Raw genomic sequence first — 20276 nt, forward strand, 5'->3', positions numbered from 1 at the left:
CTACTTTATTGAATTTAATGAAAACCTAAAGGTTCTTGTCATCCTTTCTTTTAGAGAGAAATACAAGTCCCTCTTTTTTTGGGTGTCAATCCAACATATAAATCATTTTGTTTCCTAATTACTCTCTAATTGCTCACGCATTCATTTATCTTTTCCTTTCTAAAACGTTGTTAATACTCTTTCCTTCCCTATGAATCTTTTCACCCACAGGGCTAATATATAACAATACCAGTTAATTATAAATGATTTCTAATTAGAATTAAACACAAAAATGTGGAAACAAAAGCTAACTGAATCAGCAAAGAGCAAAGGTTACAGTTTAAATCAGAGGAATATACTTCAGATTGGTACATTTTTTATATCCTTCTCTGTAACATATTCTTATTCCTAATCTTGGTAACATATAGAAACAGAAATCAATTAAAGAAAATATTTATTCATTTAAGAAAAAATGTTAATTAGTTCTGTTTCATATATACAAGTCACATTGTGGAGTATAAGGTTGGGTAAAGTGGTGGATATTTGACTTCCGGTGGGCGAGCACTGCGAGTGGAAGCAGGGTAAAGGAGCTCCGGACCCTTAACCCCTACTTTTGATTAAAAACACTCGAAAAGGCCCATAATAAGCCGAATTCCTTGGCAGGGAACAAATACCCCTGTCTGGAGCAACAACGGTAAGGAGTCTGACACCTGACTCCCCCGCTGCGGAGCATAACCAGATAGAGACAGAGGAGAGAGGCTGCAAATAGGGCGGCTGAAGAAGACCACTCGATAATAGCTCCGGATTTGTACCGGAGTGCTGCTTCAGGACCCTGAGTCACCTACTAAATACCCCAAGCAGAGGGAGAGAGGAAAGCCCGGTCGAGGGGGTGAGTTGGTGCTTTGGCGGTAAAACACCATTTTGACACAGCAGAGGGGAAGGTGAAGTGACGCACACAACACAACACAGTGCTAACTCCTGCAGAGGGTCATATCATAGGAAGACTCAGGAGCCAAACGCTGGGCACATAATAAAAAAGCAGCTTAGAGCCCAGATTGCAACGGTATTGGGGAAGTGTAAAAGCTTTTGTACCGCACCTCAAGAGGCAGGCCCGGGTTTAAACTTTGTTGGGACTTTATCACTGCAGCAAACAGTCTTACCCACTAGTGTTAACCAGCAAGGAGGCGCTCAGCACAAGCATTCAAAAAAAAAAAAAAAAAAAACAGACAAAGGTATACAGGCAATTTTTGAACTCATCTGTCACATGTCAAGCACAATGGTTAACTGCTAACTCGCTGGGTAAAATTACTGGAAGGGTGGAAGAAAGGGCTTGTAAAGAAATACCACAGATGAAGGCAGGAGAGTGCTAGCCAGATACCCTACATATACCACAGCTGAGAGATTACACTGACAAGACTAATTTCCTCTTTATTTTCATCTCTGTGGGAGCTGGGAATACACAGTCACAGTACGCAGACTGCACTATACAAAAACATATACGCAGTTGAGAGCGGCATCTTGCCAGATTCCATCTAGGGGGCCACTCTTGAGGACACCACTGACACTCTCATTCACTTATCTGGTGTAAAAGGCTGTGACAACGCACCCCACCACAATGCAGGGCTAATCTGAATGGGCCTACACCCCCCCGCTCACCCTTCATTTTTGTTTACTAAACATTGCAAGATTCTCTAAAAGACCTGGGGCATCCAGACCTGATTATAGCTGTCCACTTTCCCCCTAAACTACAATAACACCCTATATGTGTGCAGTTGAAGCAACAACTGTGGAACTCTCAACACTGTATGCAAAAGTATTACGACTCATACTCCAAAAAAACGGACACAATGACAAACAGATTAACCCCTTAATGACCGGACCATTTTTCAATTTTCTTACCCTTAATGACAATGGCTATTTTTACATTTCTGCAGTGTTTGTGTTTAGCTGTAATTTTCCTCTTACTCATTTACTGTACCCACACATATTATATACCGTTTTTCTCGCCATTAAATGGACTTTCTAAAGATACCATTATTTTCATCATATCTTATAATTTACTATAAAAAAAATTATAAAATATGAGGAAAAAATGGAAAAAAACACACTTTTTCTAACTTTGACCCCAAAAATCTGTTACACATCTACGACCACCAAAAAACACCCATGCTAAATAGTTTCTAAATTTTGTCCTGAGTTTAGAAATACCCAATGTTTACATGATCTTTGCTTTTTTTGCAAGTTATAGGGCCATAAATACAAGTAGCACTTTGCTATTTCTAAACCACTTTTTTTCAAAATTAGCGCTGGTTACATTGGGACACTGATATCTTTCAGGAATCCCTGAATATCCCTTGACATGTATATATTTTTTTTTAGAAGACAACCCAAAGTATTGATTTATGCCCATTTTGGTATATTTCATGCCACCATTTCACTGCCAAATGCGAGCAAATAAAAAAAAATTGTTCACTTTTTCATAAATTTGGTCACAAACTTTAGGTTTCTCACTGAAATTATTTACAAACAGTTTGTGCAATTATGGCACAAATGGTTGTAAATGCTTCTCTGGGATCCTCTTTGTTCAGAAATAGCAGACATATATGGCTTTGGCATTGCTTTTTGGTAATTAGAAGACCACTAAATGCCGCTGTGCACCACACGTGTATTATGCCCAGCAGTGAAGGGGTTAATTAGGGAGCTTGTAGAGACCTTGAAGGGTTAATTTTAGCTTTAGTGTAGTGTAGTAGACAACCCAAAGTATTGATCTAGGCCCATTTTGGTATATTTCATGCCACCATTTCACCGCCAAATGCGAGCAAATAAAAAAAAAGTTAAATTTTTCACAATTTTAGGTTTCTCACTGAAATTATTTACAAACAGCTTGTGCAATTATGTCACAAATGGTTGTAAATGCTTCTCTGGGATCTCCTTTGTTCAGAAATAGCAGACATATATGGCTTTGGCGTTGCTTTTTGGCAATTAGGAGGCCACTAAATGCTGCTGCGCACCACACTTGTATTATGCCCAGCAGTTAAGGGGTTAATTAGGTAGCTTGTAGAGACCTTGCAGGGTTAATTTTAGCTTTAGTGTAGAGATCAGCCTCCCACCTGACACATCCCACCCCCTGATCCCTCCCAAACAGCTCTCTTCCCTCCCCCACCCCACAATTGTCCCCGCCATCTTAAGTACTGGTAGAAAGTCTGCCAGTACTAAAATAAAAGGTGTTTTTTTTTTTTTTGTTTTTTTTTTAATTATTCATCTGTGATGGACCCCTGCCTTAGCCCCCAACCTCCCTGATCCCCCCCAAACAGCTCTCTAACCCTCCCAACCTACCTATTTGCCACCATCTTGGCTACTGGCAGCTGTCTGCCAGTACCCAGTTTTTCCCAAAAAAGAAAGGTTGATTTTTTATTTTTTTTATTTTCTTAAATAGCAGTTTTCTGTAGTGTAGCTGCCCCCCCACCTAACCCCATTCCCCTACCTTAGCAGATCGTATTATTTTTTTTAAAAAAAAAACGTTTTCTGCCCCCCTCTCTCTTCTCATTAGTCATTGGTGGCAGTGGTTGCTGCGCGTGCGCGCGCGCACACACACACACACATGCACGCGCGCGCGCCCGCAGGCCCCCCTCCGCACGCTCCCTGCATCCGGCGTGCACATAGCACTTGAAGGAACCGGATGCCGGGGAGCGATGGGCCGCCCACCCGCCTCCCTTGTAAGCGACCACCCACCCACCAACGGCACCATTGCTACCGGTGCAGAGAGGGCCACAGAGTGGCTCTCTCTGCATTGGATGCTTTTAAAAGGGTATTGCAGGATGCCTCAATATCGAGGCATCACTGCAATACCCTGAGAGCTGCTGGAAGCGATTGCGATCGCTTCCAGCACTCTCTTAGACAACTGACGTACCAGGTACGTCCATTGTCATTAACTGTCAGTTTTTGCTGGAAGTACCTGGTACGTCAGTTGTCATTAAGGGGTTAAAGAATGCGGACAAAAAAAAGCACCAGGTGGAGAGTCAACAAGCTCAAGGGCCTGCAGAAGATGCAGTAACCACCAGTCTCATGGATGCCCACCCAATTGTTTCCCAAATCTCAGCGTTGTTTCTTCCAAAGATAGACCAACTCCAAACAGGTATGGACTCTCTTACAGCCAAAGTTAAATCCTTTAATGGTAGGTTGACACGGGTGGAACAGCAGGTAGCAGATGGGGAGAACCGCCACAGAGAAACTGAAACCCATGTTCATACCTTACAACAACAGAACGAACGGCTGTGGGCAAAGATTGATGACCTGGAAAACAGGTCGCGGCGGAACAATCTAAGGATAGTGGGCATCCCTGAGTCACTCCCAGGCTCCCAACTGGTGGAATTTGCAGAAAACACCTTGCCTTAATATCTCCAAAGAGTGTCTACCTTGCACAGTGGAAAGGGCGCACAGAGTGGGAGACCAGAGCAAACACAAGGAAAAAAACCAGCCACCGCGCCAAGTCATGGTGAAATATCTTAACTTCAACGACAAAATCTCCATCCTACAAGCCTATAGGAAAGCTCCCACTCTAGAGTATAATGGAAAAAGAATATACCTGTTCCAGGACTACTCAGCGGCAGTAGCTGCCAGAAGACGAGAATTTTCACCATACTGTAAGCAACTGTTAGAACAAGGTAGAACAGCAGCCCTGTTGTTTCCGGCACGACTGAGACTCCAAACCATGAGAGGACCACTGTTCTTTGACTCGCCCAACTTGCTCAAACTTTACCTGCAAAAAGAGGGTGAGGGAGGGCAAGGGGCAAATGAAGATGACTCTTATGCTTAGGCCTGGGATTTGTGCCTGGTCGGTAGAAGATAAATAATAAAGGACAAGCAACGTTATTGCAATGAAGAAATGTATCCTTGCAAAGTGAGGGGGGGGGGACCCTTTTTCTTGTTGGACAGGAACTTTAGTCCATTGTTGAACAGTTGGGATTGTTAAGGGGGGGGGGTTATTGATCTTTTTGGTTCTTGTTGTATGCACTGTTTATTCCATTTAATTTTATGTACTAACTATCTGTATTAGGAAAAGAGCTGACCTGTCCTACCTCTGGGTGCCACTCCGGAGGGAAAGGAGGAGGTACCGATAACAAGCAAAGTAACTGTGAGTACCACATCCCTGCACACACTCTGAAATTCATCCGTATCACTTTATACACTTAGGTACTAACTACTAAGACAAAACACTCTAAACGAATATGCACGGAAGTATAAAATGAAACTGACCACATGGAATGTAGGCGGGATTACATCCCCAATTAAGAGAAAGGCAATACTCAGACATTTGAACACCTCAAGGACAGACATAGCAATACTTGCAGAAACTCACCTCTCACAGAAAGAACACCAAAAACTCAGACAGGGCTGGGTGGGGGAGGTTCTACACACAACCTATGAAAATAAAAGGGCCAGGGGAGTGGCAATCCTCTTCCGCAAAGGTTTAAGCTACACTATCTCCCAATCTATAGTCGATACAGAGGGAAGATTTTTGATAGTTAATTTGACAATAGGGGAACTTCGCATGATTCTCTGTGGGGTGTATGGCCCACATACCGAAAAGAAAACTTTTCTCACTCAGCTACAGACTAAGCTTCTACAGTTTGCAGACCTCCCAATGGTAGTGGGGGGGGACTTCAATATTGCCCCACACACGCCAGCAGATAGGTTCCGTAACCCAAACTCTACATCACAACACCGAATAGAGTACAAAGGATCTAAGAGGGAAACACGCATCTTACTAAACTTTAGAGGTTCCTTGTCACTGTCAGATGTCTGGAGGGATAGAAATCCAGAAGCTCGAGATTATACTTGCCTTCACCCGGCAAAAACTACCCTATCCCGCATAGACTATTTTCTGATCACCGGCTCCCTTTGCTCCCGCATAACGGACACTAGAATTGACCCTATAACAATCTCGGATCATGCCCCAGTCTCCCTACATATGGACACTGATACTCCACACAGACGGGGACATAGATGGAGGTTCCCATCACATTTGTACCATGACCTTAACTTGCGCAGGCACCTAATTGGGGAATGGTTGCTGTATAAAGAGCTAAATGCCGAACATGTGGGAGATATTTCACTTTTCTGGGAAACGGCAAAGGCACTGCTGAGGGGGGTGGTGACAGCATATGCAGCCAAAGTCAGGAAAAAATGTAGAGCAAGAGGGGAACTCCTCCTGCGGCAGTTACTAAACGCCAGAAACAAATACTTGCGAAATCCCACAGCACAGAATAGACTCAAATATAGAAAGGCCAAAGACCTTAGGGATACCTACCTTATCCAAACCACGGTTACCGCTCAGAACCGCTCACAGGCCAAATTTTATAGATACGGAAACCGCACTGGGAAACTATTAGCAAGACTCACTAAGTTAGATAGAAAACCTAACAATATCATAGCCATCAAGGACAAAGACAACATACTCACTCAAGACTCAGAAATACAACAAGCATTCACCTCATATTACTCGAACCTATATGACTCCCAAGACATTGACCCAGGAAAGAAAGAACACTTCTGGAGGGACTTAACACTACCACAGTTAAGTGAGGACCACATACAAAAACTCAATGCCCCAATCCAACCCTTAGAAATCACCAAGGCCATTGACTCACTCCCACTGGAGAAAACCCCGGGACCGGACGGCCTGCCAGGGGAATTTTATAAAATGCTCAGTATAGAAACCGCAGACACCCTCACCCTATTATACAATGCAATTCTAGAAGGGAAAGCAAAATTATCCAACAGATTTGCAGAGGCAAATATCACAGTTCTTCCCAAACCTGACAGAGACCCAATGTTAACAGCATTCTACAGGCCAATCTCCCTGTTAAACTCTGACTACAAATTATTCACCAAAATTTTGGCCAACCAATTAGCGGAGGTGCTCCCCCTCCTAGTTCAGCAAGATCAAACTGGGTTCGTTAAAGGGAGGTCAGCAGTTAAAAACATGAGAAAACTACAATTGGTATTAACACATTTTTGGGAGCAGGAGGGGGGAGACAGGGAGAAGAGTGCGGGAGAGGCATGTTTGATCCTAGTAGACGCGGAAAAAGCATTTGATAAGATACTATGGGACCACTTATTTACCACCCTTAAAAAATTCGGACTGAAGGGATCCTACATGAGAGCTATTGAGGCCATTTACAGCACCCCCCAAGCGGCGATCCTGATAAATGGGTCACCATCGAAAATATTCCCCCTTAGGAGAGGAACAAGGCAGGGGTGCCCGCTCTCACCACTTCTGTTTGACCTTGCGTTAGAACCCCTGGCGATTAAGATTAGGAAGGAAGCGGCGGGACTGACCATAGGTAGGGAAACCATACACTTATCACTCATTGCTGACGATATGGTGCTGTACACAGAGGACCCCAGAGAGAACATACCTAAATTATTGATGATTATAGCTGAGTTTAGCGACATATCAGGATACCGGATAAATAAAGACAAATCAGAGCTGTTATGGCTACGGAATAGTGACCCTAGTACACCGTTGGAAGATAACTTTAAAGTAATCTCAAACACATTTAAATATCTAGGCATTAAATTAACGAAGAATCCCACTCAATGGTATGCAATTAATTTCAAACCACTATTGCAGAACTTAAAACAAATGCTTTTGAATTGGACCTCATTGCCACTGACTTTGACGGGAAGGATAGGGCTAATCAAGATGACCCTATTCCCCAAACTCCTCTACACCCTACAGATGCTCCCAGAGCTTCTTCATAAGCAAGATCTCAAGACACTAAATAGGGACATATTAAATTTCATTTGGAGGGGGAAAAAACATAGAATTAGCTATCAAAAGCCAGAGCAGGGGGGGCTGGGACTCCCGAACATAGAACATTACAACTGGGCAGCCCTTTCAAAATATGTAATGGACTGGCTGGTGGATGGGGGAAACTTTACTAACAAGTCGCTGGAGACAGTATTTATTAAACCATGGTCACTTAAAATGCTCCCACACATGAACAAGTCGCAGGTAGATCCCATTCTCAGGGGGGCTGGCCTCTTCAGCAACCCAATAAAGGCATGGTGGAAGTTGTGTGGAGCTCTTGGAGTCTCACATAATTGCACGGTCTACTTGCCCCTGGGGGGCAACCCGGACTTCCCCGCAGGATTTACCACTAAACCATTTAAACAATGGGAGGAATGGGGGGTAACAACTCTAAAACATGTCCTATCAGATACTGGGTCCACAGTCAGGCCATTCATAGAACTGCAGAAAGACTATGGTATGCCAAGCTCTCACCACTTTGCTTACCTCCAGGTAAAACACTACGTGCAGGGTCTCCTGAAAGCTGGTAATATGATGGAAACAGGCTGTGACATTTATAAACTCTTGAAGTTGACAAGGGGAGGAGTGACATCCATCTCACACACTTACAACACGCTCCAATCAAAAGTACATAAAGCCAACATCAAACACTTACAAACTGCCTGGGGGACCATGGTGGGACATGACATTACAGACAATTGTGTGGTGCAAAGCTTTGTGGAGGTGAGGGAGGCCTCGCTCTCAAACGACATAAGAGAATCACATACTAAACTAGTCCACAATGCATACATAACTCCCAAAATGTTCCACAAGTGGAAGAGGGATACACCAGGACTATGCCCGAAATGTTCCAACCCTAACCCAAACATCACACACATGATATGGAACTGCCCGAAGTTAACGAAATTCTGGGGCATGGTGCAGAGGTGGGTGGGAACGTGCACAGGGGAAAAAATTCATCTATCAACTGAGATGGTGATATTTCTAAACCATCAAACAAAGATACAGCAACACACAAGATTCATATATAATGTAATTCTACACGCTAGAAAACTCATTCTGCAACACTGGATGTCGCAGACACCACCAAGCCTAGCACAACTCAAAGAAACATTGAGAAAACAAATGATCTATGAGCAACTTGACACTCAGGGGGACATAACACGCAGAACAAAAAAATTCATGACCAAATGGGAGCCCCTCATTCTCACTCTAGACCCAGCACACCAAAAACAAATAATTTACCCATTCAAAGACGCGGAGTACATACTGAATGAACAGCTACATGGAAAATGGAACATATTTAACTAAAAGACCAGACTCAGCAACCATAACGTGAGGTGGTACAGGGATAGATACACTGAGGAACCTGGGGTGGCACCCGGGGGGGGAGGTCAGGAAAAAGGAAGGCTCGGAGGGGGAGGAAAATTGGTAGGATGGATAACAGAGAAAAGAGACGGAACCAGACTCAGTATCCTGAAGTTACGATACTAGTATGTTATCTTACATAATAATAATAGATTTGTGTTTTAATCTATCTCCGTTACTGGAGATGGCAAAATAGGTGGTAAGAGAGTGGAAGTCCCTAAAGAAGAGGGAGGAGAATGGGACTTAAAGGGGGAAAAAAAAAACATTGGAAAACTTAGATGCTAATGCAGTGATTAGACATGTTGTCATATTGTATTTAGCTGACTCATTTTGTAATTCTCATTGCTTGTCTATGTATTTGGCATTGAAAAAATAAAATATTTAAAAAAAAAAAAAAGTGGTGGATATTTAAAATAATTATGTGTCTGTATTGATTAAAATGAATGAATGCACACATAAGTGCATAGACTTATTGGCATCTATTATTAAAGACATAGCATTGTGTAACGACAGTGTGAAGTCATTTTTGTTTGCTGAACCTACAAGATTGCATTTTTTTTTTTATTCTTTTTTTATTAAAGAAACACAGGTACAAGGAGATACAGGGAGTGCAGAATTATTAGGCAAGTTGTATTTTTGAGGATTAATTTTATTATTGAACAACAACCATGTTCTCAATGAACCCAAAAAACTCATTAATATCAAAGCTGAATAGTTTTGGAAGTAGTTTTTAGTTTGTTTTTAGTTATAGCTATTTTAGGGGGATATCTGTGTGTGCAGGTGACTATTACTGTGCATAATTATTAGGCAACTTAACAAAAAACAAATATATACCCATTTCAATTATTTATTTTTACCAGTGAAACCAATATAACATCTCAACATTCACAAATATACATTTCTGACATTCAAAAACAAAACAAAAACAAATCAGTGACCAATATAGCCACCTTTCTTTGCAAGGACACTCAAAAGCCTGCCATCCATGGATTCTGTCAGTGTTTTGATCTGTTCACCATCAACATTGCTTACAAAAGCAACCACAGCCTCCCAGACACGGTTCAGAGAGGTGTACTGTTTTCCCTCCTTGTAAATCTCACATTTGATGATGGACCACAGGTTCTCAATGGGGTTCAGATCAGGTGAAAAAGGAGGCCATGTCATTAGATTTTCTTCTTTTATACCCTTTCTTGCCAGCCACGCTGTGGAGTACTTGGACGCGTGTGATGGAGCATTGTCCTGCATGAAAATCATGTTTTTCTAGAAGGATACAGACTTCTTCCTGTACCACTGCTTGAAGAAGGTGTCTTCCAGAAACTGGCAGTAGGACTGGGAGTTGAGCTTGACTCCATCCTCAACCCGAAAAGGCCCCACAAGCTCATCTTTGATGATACCAGCCCAAACCAGAACTCCACCTCCACCTTGCTGGCGTCTGAGTCAGACTGGAGCTCTCTGCCCTTTACCAATCCAGCCACGGGCCCATCCATCTGGCCCATCAAGACTCACTCTCATTTCATCAGTCCATAAAACCTTAGAAAAATCAGTCTTGAGATATTTCTTGGCCCAGTCTTGACGTTTCAGCTTGTGTGTCTTGTTCAGTGGTGGTCATCTTTCAGCCTTTCTTACCTTGGCCATGTCTCTGAGTATTGCACACCTTGTGCTTTTGGGCACTCCAGTGATGTTGCAGCTCTGAAATATGGCCAAACTGGTGGCAAGTGGCATCTTGGCAGCTGCACGCTTGACTTTTCTCAGTTCATGAGCAGTTATTTTGCGCCTTGGTTTTTCCACACGCTTCTTGCGTCCCTGTTGACTATTTTGAATGAAACGCTTGATTGTTCGATGATCACGCTTTTCTGAGCCTGTCAAGTCCTTCTTTTGACCCATTCTGCCAAAGGAAAGGAAGTTGCCTAATAATTATGCACACCTGATATAGGGTGTTGATGTCATTAGACCACACCCCTTCTCATTACAGAGATGCACATCACCTAATATGCTTAATTGGTAGTAGGCTTTCGAGCCTATACAGCTTGGAGTAAGACAACATGCATAAAAAGGATGATGCGGTCAAAATACTCATTTGCCTAATAATTCTGCACTCCCTGTATATATCAGCATTTACAAGGCATAGTTATAAGACATTAAAGAAATGCTACATACTAAACATCTGTATATTAACATTTGTGGTATAGTTGTCATTGTGCGTTACAGAAGAAGGTGGTATATTTCTCAAAGGTATATATGCACTATGCAAATCTGAATACAAAGGATTGAGTCTGTATAAAAGAGATCTGAACATTGAGAGGTACATAAAGGACTAGTCGAGTCCCATTTTATGCTAAACCTGTGCCTCTTATTTTTTTTTTTTTATATATTAACAACTAAGAACACAACAAAACATACAACAAAACATTCAACAAAACATACAACCAAATAATATGCAGGTAATATGCAGCTTTATAGAAGATGGAATATATGTATATGTGGTGCTCACATAGCAAAGAAAACAAGTGACATTCAGTTGTACATATATATATATACGCATACATACATACCCACACATACAAGTCGTTGTAGATGAAACTAATAAAGTGAAACAGCAGGCTTTTATAATATGTGATGAGGTAAGCCAAGGCATGAAAAACCAGATGTATCATTCAATATGAAGAGAGGGGCAGCACTGAAAGATAATTAGCAGGAATGTTTAAGTAATGCTACTAATGTCTATACTGTGGAAACAGAGACTGGGCAATCCCAGTATATTAAACACAAGTGATGCATGAGACTGCAAATAATTCTAATAAAGTAATACAGCATGCTTCTGCATATAGAGTAAACTGAAGTATATCAGAATAGAAAGTACAAATTGCATCCTACAATGTAAAAAAAATAAAAAAAATAAGAAAAAGAGGCAGGATTGAGAAATCATTAACAAAATCTATAAGCAATAATACCAATGTCTAGCTTATACTGTGGAAACAAATCAGGAATTTTCAGCATGGGAAGCTGGGCAACCTCAATATGTTAACTCTAAAGTATGTAACTCTAAGAAAGGGAAACCATATTTTCCTACATATACATATACACATAGAAAGCAAAATGAGGTATCAGAGTATAAAATGCAAATTGTTTCATTCAATGTGATGATTGAGACAGCATTGATGGGAAGTGAACAAAATCTGCATTGCTGAATACTTGCTGTTGAATATTCAAAAAAAAAAAAAAAAAAAAGGATTGCAGGCATATTTTTTTATCAAGGTTGTAAGCAACCTGTCATAAGTCATAAGTAAAATGATGGTGCACTGCCATCTCTTTAAAGCAGTCCCTTATGGACGTCCCAAACATGAGGGGGTGAGTTAATACCCTATTTCTGCAAAGGATATCATCCAACTCCTACACGAGCAGGGAGAGGATGAACGCTGCAAACAAAGCATGAGTGAACAGGACATAAACTGCTCCAAGTGTGGAATGAGAAATATATTGCAGCTGTCCCTGAAAAGGTCCTGCAGAGCTTTACATCTTTTCTATCCAGACAGTCTGCCCACATGTTGCTCCACTGAAATGGTCTTGTAAGTTTATTACACTGAGGGTTCCTCTGCTAGTAGCTCAGGAGCTGACATTAGTAAATCAAATAGGCACAAGTCTGTTACATTTAAACTGACCTCATGGCATGTTCTGCAGTCTTAGGTGGGAGTCTCAGTGATCCAAGTGATATATCCTCTGAGCAGCCGTTATGAGAGTCCAATATGAGAACAGTTAGATTGTCAGCATATTTCACATAGCCATGCTGTATTGGGTACTCAGTAATAGAATTTTCCTTGTGATCTTCACACATGGTCATTATCGGTTTGGTGCCTCTCACAACTCCCTGAACTTCCTGGCATAACTCTGAACAGGCAGATAGCAATCTGTCCAGTGAGGGTGTAAACAGCATGGTCAGTTCCTGGATGAGGTTATCTTTGCACATCAGCATGTTGAATCCTACTTTGCATCCAGGATTATAGGAGGCCTCAGCTGTTGTTTATAAGATGGTGTAGGCAGTTTTACTGCTGTCTCTTCTCAGGGGCAAGGGCGTGATGTAGGGGCCCTTCACGCATCAGGTTTCAGCTGCAGCAAGTGCCCGCATAGATTAGGATGCCTGCTCAGCAAGAAAAGTAGCGTGGGTTAGCTGGTGGCAGAAATTAATTGCTTTTTTTAAGAGCTGTTTTGCAGAGCTCTTTCTTCTTGCTGCCAACCGGTTGCACCGCCCCACAAGAATGCATTTTTAGTTTTGTTTTGCATCAAGAATGTTCCTCTCCTTTGAAAAAAAAGTTTTGTTTTCATGTTTTAGGGTGTTATTGTCCACCATTAGTAGTGTGGGAGTTGTCTTTATCAGCCAGAGAGCAATCTGTCCCTAATGATAAGTTGCAAACAAACATACACCTCCTGTTAGTAACAAAATTAACTTTTTAAAGACATAAGGACGTTCCATGACATCCTAAGTGCACTGAGCTTTAGCGCCGTTAGGACGGCATGGAACGTCCTAGCCGTTCGGCTACCTTGAAGCCAACGGCGCTTACTGCATGGGATCAGGTCATGGTGGGCATGCCTAGCATAATAGGCTCACACCCCTGACCCTATCCCATCATTGAAATCTCGCGATCACACGCAAGATTTAAATGTGTTTACATCAGAACATTGTTCCAATGCAGACAAATTTAACCCAATACCAAACGGTTAATTTATGCTGCTTTAATGGGACCTACATCATGCAAACATTTTAAATACTGCTATGTATGTGTGTGTGTTATAATTTAAATTCTAATATTCATTCAATATTTTATCAATTCTGAATCTGTGAAATATTTATGATGATGTTCTGTTTTATGTCTAAAGCTTCAGTATTACACTGAAAAGTAGTTTTTTCCCATTTGTTTCAATTTTTATTGCAACTGCTCTGCCAACATTGGTTAGTTTTATATTTATTGATGAGAGAGAGCAGGTTAATCACCATGGTTACTGATGTGCTAAATATTTCACTGGCGCTCTAATTCAGATATCATTCAAATCTGGCCGGTTAGGGGTGCTTGAAAACTGGAGTTAAGAAACTCTAGCTTAAACACTAGAACTAAAATCTGTTATGGTCATTGATACAAAATACCATATCTAATGGAAAGAGATTTAATATTTTGGTGATAAGCATATGCTGTAGTAATTATGACCAGATGCTCAAGGAAAAAAAATAAAGAGCTTGTCATCCAGGTTATTATGAAACTGCTGCAGGGGGTACTGAAGATGTGCGCAGTCCTTTTCAATGTTTCATGTATATATTCAAGCGCTAGCTAGAGCTATCCTCACAGGTGCAGATAAGTATGCTTTATTAAAACTGAGTATGGAAGCTCAAGTTAGGCACTGAACCACTGTAGGATCTGTGGAGAGGCACTTGGGGTTTGTCTTCTCTTGGTCAATAGCTGTAACATAACCTACATTTTATGTTTCTTTTAACATTTTAGTTATTTGTATGTGAAAGAGTCTCAGCTATATGAATCTTAAAATAATGGTTGGAGAATAGGAGGTATGCTTGTATTTGCTTGTGACTCCCAAAATACTTGGGCTGACATTTTATTCTGTTAAAGAGACATTTTAGTGATGTATCACTTCTAATTTACATTGAACATTGAATTGAGCCATTATAGAGATTAAAGTACAATTTGGTGCTTTCAGGGGATGGGGGTTTGCATATGTATTACTTTCAATGTTTACATTTTAGAGGAAGAGCAAGAAAGGAAAAGCCCACTATGGGCTGTCGACATTTAACATTGCACAAGCAGTTCACCAGAACTGCTTGTGCAATGCCGTCCCCCTGCAGATTCGCAGGCAATTGGCCACTAGCAGGGAGTGTCAATCAGCCCGATCGTATAGGTTCGGGCGGATTGCTTACCGCAGCATCAGAGGCAGCGGACCAGTTATAGAGCAGCGGTATTTAAGAGCCTGAAGGCTTGCTCATAAACAGGGGCATCAAGCTCCATTCGGAGCTTGATAATTCGACCCCTATATCTGTTCAAATAGTCAATTCATCTGATTCGGTATTACAATGACAACAGTTCACAACAAAGTGCAACACCTGGGAGAATCGTAAAGAAAGGTTAAAAATAGTCACTTTTCACCTAGCTGAATTGTGCCAAAGGAAGCATTTATTTAATCAGTATTCTTATTATTATTAGGTATTTGTAGAGTGCCAACAGATCCCGCAGTGCTATAGTAGACTGTGTGATTGTGTAAAGAATCAATAAACTGTGACAGAATAACGTGCATTCAGTGGTGATGAGAAGCAAAAGGCTGTAAATATATGTTTCCTGGATTACAGTATTCTTAGTGCATGTTGTACCAATAGGTCATGCAATCCCTATGAATGCATTAGTTATTATATAATGGTACAATGAACAAATTGATATGATAAAAGGTGCCTAACTCCTGCCTACAATAGCCTCCAATAGACTATGATTTAAAGTACACCAGTTTATTACATTCATTACGGATCAGGGGCACTGTATGTTTTTACTTTTTTTTAATGATGTTTCATAGTGGAATTTAACTGTTGTGTCCATCACTGGGGTGTGACCCAAATTCACTTATATGTGGATATGAAGTGTATGTATATATGTGTATGTATGCATGTGTATATATATATATATATATGTGCGAAAAAAATAATATATATATATATATATATTTATATATACACACACATGAACACAAACACAATCTATTAAAATTGTGGCATGTATATGAGTTGATGTTTACCTAAAAGATCAGACAATCCAAAATATATTCAACATTCCACTATTTATAAGCATTACATAACGTAACATCCCTAATTCCATATCATACCTCAGCTCATGCTTTGGTACAATAGGGTTTCTAGGTAAAATGCTCTTTGGATGTCCCCAGCACATTCTCTATGACATACATATGCTCTCATCAGATAAAAAAAACAGCTGAATGAATGTTCCTTTTGATGCTGGTTATTCAATTCAGAAGCCAAACTAGACAGGCACCTACTTGCCTTTACCCACATGAGCCCATAAACCAGACACTCCTTTTTACAGCTATATATCTGGGGATTAAACTTCGGACTCTCTGTCCTTTGCATCTAGCTGATGGGGGAATTTATAACGGCACAAGTAAATAGTTGTCATAGTATTAAGTGACTTAAAGGACCAGTCAACACTGTAGATTTGCATAACCAACAAATGCAAGATAGCAAGACAATGCAATAGCACTTAGTCTGAACTTGGAAAATTTCTGACAATTTTAAAAGTTATGTCTTTTTCCACTCCCCCTGTACCATGTGACAGGCATCAGCCAATCACAATTGCATACACATACCATGTGACAGCAATCAGTCATTCACAAATGCATACACACTTATTCTTGCACATGCTCAGTAGGAGCTGGTGACTCAAAAAGTGTAAATATAAAAAGACTGTGCACATTTTGTTAATGGAAGTAAATTGGAAAGTTGTTTAAAATTGCATGCTCTATCTGAATAATGAAAGTTTAATTTTGATTGAGTGTCCCTTTAAGTCACCTACCTCTGGAGTGACAGAGATGTTAGGCAGCAGCAGTTTAAGACTGATGTATACATGTGTATGTATGTAGCAGCATATTCTTTAAAGTTCAGTAATCACCTTGAGAGTTTATTATAAATGTTCCGGATGTATTAATACAACAACTTGAACATTTTCTTATTCTCAGAACTGGAAATTGACATGACAGATGAATCAAGGCTAACACTGCTACATATATTTCCTTTACAGACTTCAGCAGATAACAGCTGCAAAACAATGTAATTTATACTAACTTAATGACTGTGGCTAGCCTTGTATTCTGAAAACTAAAGCCCAGATTGGCTATTCCATTTAGGCCAGTGGTGGAGGGAGTTTGACTATTTAAAAAAAAATCCAGAAAAAAATGTTAATTTGTTTTATAATTGGATAACATGTTATTCTCTAGCAAGATAAAAAGAAGTGTATTGTAATTATAAGGTGCTAAGTAAGCCTGCACAACAACCCAGACATGATTAAAAAATTGAGCTCTATGGGGTCTATTTATGAAGACGGCTGCTCCTTACCTCGTCCGCCACCTCTGAGGTGGCAGACAGCAATCAGCCTGATCGAATACGATCGGGTTGATTGACACCCTCTGCTAGGGCGGTATTGAACCAGCAGTTCACCAGAACTGCTGGTGCAATGATAAATGCCGACAGCGTATGCTGTCGGTATTTATCGATGTGCGGCGGACATGATTCGCTATATCGCATCATGTCTATCTGTATCTACATAAATAGACCCTAAATGTCCACATCAGGAACCAAACACAATCTTCACAGGGGTGCTAGAACTTAACACTGTGGGCTCCATTTACCAAACTGATTTCTGCCTGTCGTTTCTCGCTTTCCTGAAATGATTGTTAAGTAGCAGCGGTCTTAAGAGCACTGCTCCTTAACCTGTCCACCAACTAAAAAGTCCAATCAGTACCTAGCGAGCAGGTAGCAGCATTGCACAAGCATTGCTGGTGCAATGCTTGTGCAATGTTAAATGCGGACAGTGATGTCCATCTGACGTTTAATAAATGGAGCTCTGTGTACCATTAATACTAAAAAAAATAATGCTGCATATACATTAATATCATATATAAAATTATAGAAATGACAATAAAGTACATGTTTATTTCTAACCCTGATCCATATGGGATTTTCAAGACTTTGGACAGTTCCTTTGCTATTGACAGTCACATTATAACTATATATTTACAGTATATGAAGCATTAGTTTATGTATGATACAGAGAAATTCAGTTATCACATTATTATTTATTATTATTATCCGGTATTTGTAGAGCGCCAACAGATTCCGCAGCGATAATACTGTAGTATTTGCGTGTAGAACAAATTAAAATATATGCTTTCTGCAAAAGTGACAAAAACAGAATTTAATTAAACACTTTCTAGTTCTATAACACTGTTAAATCTTTAAAGTTTGATCTACATGTTCCACAACAAATAACAGTTTTGAGAATGACACAATAAAACATTAAAACTGCATTAAACCTGCATGTACTGCTTTGTTTTATAGCTCAGTAATTATCACATTTTTTAGATGGTGCTAGGCAGAACAGGCCCATATTTTGATGATTTATTTTACTCTTAGCAACATGAATATAACTCATATTAATATCGCTATATTTTATATTGAACTTGGTTTTTTTTGTATCATTGCTCAAACACCTAAAAATGTAGTGTTCTAAAGTTTAGCAAATATTTAAATAATAAATGTTTGTTTCATCTTCAATCAAGAGCCATAAATAAAAATGCTTTGTGAGCGAAGAACTTTAGGGAGTAATTAAAAGTCTTTAAAGCCTAAAGAATAAATAGCAGAACATCTGATTTCAGAATCATTTCCATATTATCCCACCGTGCAGAGATGCTCACGGAGCATTTAATGGAAAGTATCAGTATGGGAAAAAGATTATGAAGAGCATTAAAACAATTTGTATTAACTGTGAGGCATTCATAGCTCCAGTGTATGCAACCTCTAGGTCATACCCATCCTATCCTATTTTAGAACATTAAATTAACATTATACGCTAGTTGGCTAGCAATCCTACCATGCTGTTTTCTTTCCCCAAATATATTTTGTTGTATACTACATAAATATGTTTATAGAAGTTATTAAGTTTTCATTCATTTTTCACGTTTTTTGTTATCATTTTTAAGGAAAAAGAAAATTATAAATTGAATAATTTTTACATTTTACTCTTGCAATTGATGTTCTAGTAGTTTTAAGACAATTGATGATAAAAAAGATAAGACCGGATTTACTGGCATCAAATTAATATTTATTTAATAGTTTCAGTGTCCATAACTTATAAGAATACAAATAAAGGCATAATGATTGGACTCAACACAAACACAGTCAAGTATTGTTATACTAGAGGCAATACCGAGTGATGCAAAGCATTATTGTTCTTTTAACTTTCCAATTATTGAGGAGCTTTAAAAATATGTAAATGCAATAGAGAAATAAATATTTATTTAAAATGGAAGTTATTTGGCAGCAAAAAGAAGAGAAAACTTAAAAAAAAATCACAAGGGGATATGTGATAAGTGAGTGCATGAATTAAACTTCTCAAAAAAATACATTGGCCTCCAGTTATCATTGTGTGGATTGACAAGGTTTTAAACAAAGGAAACTGTCATCTCTCGATCACGGCGAGCAGTCAGCATCACATTGCCTTCTTTTATGATTAACAAAGCAGATGTTAAGGCAATGCTGCAGGGTTGGCTTTGAGAGCAGGGGTTATCAATCAATCCAGTCGTATTAGTCTGGGGTAATTTTAAATTGCCAGCCCAGAGGTGATGGAGAGGTTAAGAAACTGCTTTCTTAAGACTGTTGCTTCTTAACATTCATCTGCAGGTTTGTTCATGCAAGAGCTCCAAAGCTGCATTCACAGCTTGATTGATGGAGCCCTTTAAATCAGAGTGATATCTATGTTTATCAAGTTGCATATTACATTATAAATAACCTATATATTGCTGAACACAGTTCCTAAATTTCTTCTCTCAAGAAAAAACAAAGCTAAAATAATGAGCAAAAGTGTGTAGTAGATTAAATTATCAAAAATAACAAACAAGCAAAGGTAGTAACAATATGGGTAATGAGTAAACATTACCTCTAATAAACTAATTTTCACATTCCATTCAGCAGAGTAAAATCTACCACTCCATTAACTATTTTTTATATCCAGCAACTATTTTTTCATCCAAATATTCCGCCAATGCACTGGGGTCTAAGAAATCTTGACTTTGATAAATCCTAGGGACTATAGGGATGAAATTATTGGCCAAGAATAGGTCTAGTTTACATCTAAACATAGTAGATCTGGTTGAAAGAAAACAAAAGTCCATTAACTTTGACCTATACAGACCCTACCTGATTGAAAATAAAGAAGCTGCCAATTGAACTTACATTAATACAATTAGAAGATGACCCATGTTACACAAACAATCATATCCCTGAATTTTGATTTTATCCAAAATTGTATTGCAATTTTTAAATTTATCTAAGGTATTGGCA

This window comes from Bombina bombina, chromosome 1 (genome assembly GCF_027579735.1).
Source record: "Bombina bombina isolate aBomBom1 chromosome 1, aBomBom1.pri, whole genome shotgun sequence".
Classification (NCBI taxonomy): Eukaryota; Metazoa; Chordata; class Amphibia; order Anura; family Bombinatoridae; genus Bombina; species Bombina bombina.